This window comes from Halyomorpha halys, unplaced genomic scaffold, assembly GCF_000696795.3.
Source record: "Halyomorpha halys isolate HHAL.00 unplaced genomic scaffold, Hhal_1.1 Scaffold1849.1, whole genome shotgun sequence".
NCBI classification, from domain to species: Eukaryota; Metazoa; Arthropoda; class Insecta; order Hemiptera; family Pentatomidae; genus Halyomorpha; species Halyomorpha halys.
Window position 1 is genome coordinate 23,268 of NW_027114374.1, and position 3,666 is coordinate 26,933.

Here is a 3,666-nt window from a genome sequence, read left to right on the forward strand (position 1 = left end):
AAAATCACAACACTCTCCCACACAAATTAAAAGAAATTGTTTATCTATTGAACATAGTCTTTTAAGTAAGCTGGCGGTCACCGTAACCTCTGTGGTCTTGATCGTGCTGGTCCTGGTTGTGCTGGTTCTGGTTGGCTGGTCCTGGTTGAGCTGGTCCTGGTTGGGCTAGTCCTCCTGGTTGGGCTACGGCCTCAATTTGTGGATCTTCTGACATGGCTGGTATAAACCTCCCTGGAGGTGATAGTTGCTGTTGTGTCCTGGAAAGGGAAGTGTTTCCAGCATGTTGGTCGCTCCTTTGTTGGTTATTTGAAGAACTATCTTCAAAGGAAACATGCCGAGAAACTTCTGTGCGACACAATTGGTCTATGTGACGTTTTAGCGCATATCCATCATCTAGCTGAACTCTGTAGTGGAGTCTTCCATATTTCTCGATTATGATGCCTAGCTTCCATATCTCTTTCTCACTAGTATACATTTTGACTATGGCGCGGTCACCGACACTAAAAGATCTTAGGCAGGATTTAGAAACTGGGGCTCCCCTTTTGGTTGTTGCCTTATATGGTCTGAACAGGTCTAGTTTGGTTCAAATTTGTCGACCCAAGTATAATTCTGCTGGAGTCTTTTGAAAGAAAGGTGTAGCACGATAGCGGAACAAGATACGAATTTTGGACAGTGGACTGCCTGGTATTGATTCAATGGCATCGAGTTTTCTTTTAAGGAACTGAACATACCTTTCGACTTGACCATTCGTTTGAGGATGACCTGGAGCGATGAGACTTCTACGAATAGTGAAAATAGAAGCATTATCAGATACCATAATTTCAGGAAGACTAAGTACACTAAATATATCTTGAAGGTATTCAATTGTGGACGCAGAAGTTGGTGCTGATTTAGAAATTCTAACTTCTGGCCATTTTGATTGAGCGTCAATTAGAATAAATAGATAATGTCCATTCTGTACATAATCAATGTGGACTCGTTGAAAATCTGAAGTTGGTTCCTCCTATGGGTGAATGGGGACACTAGGAGGTGCACACGTAGTTGATACACATGCTTTGCAGCTTTTCACAAATGCCTCTATGTCCCGATCAATGTTGGTCCAAAAACAATATCTTCTGGCTAGACTTTTCATCTTGGATGTCTTAATATGGGTGGAATGCAGTTCAGCTAAAACCGCTGGTTGTATATAGACCCGATGGCCTTTAAAAATTACTCCATCTTGTAGAGAAAATTTTTCATCTTGAACTTCGCCATTCTGCAACTGATGAAGAAGTTTTGACAATTGACAATCTTTATGGGTTGCTACTGCAATTGACTTAGCTGATATAAAGTCCGTTGATATTTGATTAATACTTTGTTGTTGGATTATATCATCAACGTCTAATGCCGGTTACTTAGCAGGCATTGGTGCCCGTGAAAAGTAGTCAACATGAATATTTTCAACAGCTTTCTTATGTTATATGACAAAATCAAATCCGCTAAGGATTGTTGCATAACGAACCAGATAAGACTGGTAGTTTGGCATCATGATGAAAAATTCTGCTTAAGGGACCATTGTCAGTCACCAGAGTAAATGTTCGTCCAAAAAGGTAAAGATGAAACTTGTTCACTGCATAGATGATAGTTAGGGCTTCGCGGTCCAGTTGGCTGTAAGTTCTTTCTGATTCTGTCAGCGATCTGGAGGCAAAGGCTTTGGGCCTCTCTTGGTCATTGACGAAATGTGACAGGAAAGCACCTATTCCTTCCGGACTTGCTTCACAGGTAATTATTACTGGCAGGTCGGGGTTAAATGGCATAAGCACACGGTCACTGGCAACTTCTTCTTTCAGTTTTTTAAATGCTGTCTCACATGACTTGGACCAGAAGAACTTCTGATTTTTGCGAAGCAAACTTCTTAGTGAAAATGTAAAGGAAGACAAATTTGGAATAAATTTACCAAAATATGTTATCATTCCCAGAAATTTTCGTACTCCCTCAGTGTCACAGGGATGGGGCGCATTTATTATTGCCATGACCTTTTGAGGGAATTTCTTCACTTTATTATGTTCGATGACATAACCAAGATATGATACAGTAGAATTAAAAAAATTACATTTTTCACGAGTGAGGTGGATGTCTTAACGGTGAAGACGATTGAGGTTTATGAGGTTTAAAAAACATTCATCCTGGTTTGATCCGTAGACAATAACATCATCAAAATAAGCAGTTATTCCCTTCAGTCCAGAAAGTATTTGGTCAAGGATTCTATGAAATTCCGAAGGAACCGATTTTATTCCGAAGCTTAGACGTTTCATGGCAAAAATCCCTCGGTGCGTTGACATTGTTTGAATCGCTTGACTGTCCTTGTCAACCTAAACATGTAGATAGGCCTTGTGCAAGTCAAGTGTGCAAAAGACACTGGAGTTTCTCAAATTGTTTATAACTTCCTCTATCCGGGGGATAGGATAGTGGGCATCCTGTAGTTGTTTATTTACGCAACTTTGTAATCAACAGCAAGTCGTACTTTGTTATTGGGTTTTGGAATAGGGGCCAAGGGTGAACCCCAATCTGAGTGATTTACTGGATAAATGATGTCATTGGCAATTAAATCATCCAATTCTTTTTCGACTGTTTCTCGCAATGCAAATGGGATGTCCCTGGCTTTTATAAAGATTAGCTTGGCATTTTTCTTCAGCTTTAAAGAACAATAGAAATTTGGGATACATCCGACTTTTTGCTCAAAAATATCTGCATATTCCTCCATGATCGACTGAGAAGTCATTTTGACAGAACTGATTGACATGACGGCAGGAAAATTTACTTTTGATCTATCGAGGTGTTTCAACTCAATATTTAGTCGCCTAATCCACACTCTTCTAAGTATTGGGCTTTATTGGTCTGGTACAACAAACAATAATTCATTTGAAGCATAGTCCTCATATTCGACTGGAACAATAATGTAACCAATGGGCTTGAATACTCCCTGAGTGTATGGACGGAAACGCACATCTGTTTGTTTTACCTCCCCCTTAAAATTTAATCTCTCAAAATCCTTATGAGGTAATAGGGTAAATCCCGATCCTGAATCGACTTCGAATTCCTGTTTTTGTTGTATATTCAGCAAAACAGTTGTGTAAAACTTATCTGTGTCCTTTGTAAAAAATTCAGAGCTAGACGAAAATATATCATAGATTTTATTTACTCCCACAAGGTCATCTAGAAAATCTGATTCAGCTCCATGATCAGTATCCGTTGAGACTGCTTTGACATAAGAACTACTATTTTTCTTAGTTAAGTAGGACAAACAAACTTTTTGGACATGTCCTACTTTAGAACAAAAATTACAACGTAATTTGTCAAAAGGAACTTGACATTTATTTTCTCTGTGATTAGTTCTGACAACGAAGGCAATTGTTTTCAATCCCTAGGGCTTTAAAATCAAGTCCAGAATTTCGACGTGGTTGTGATGGATATCTATTTTTGAATGTTACCTGACCAACATTTGAGCGTCTAATGTTGATTAAAGAACAGGTTGACTTACGTACAATTGTTTATCCAGTTGTATCCTCGTCGCCACTAGTAAAACTTTGATGTGTAATTAAATAAAAAACCATTGACTTAGAAAACACTTCTTATATAATAATTATTGACATAATTGTGAACTCTCAATAATCTCTTAACCTAACA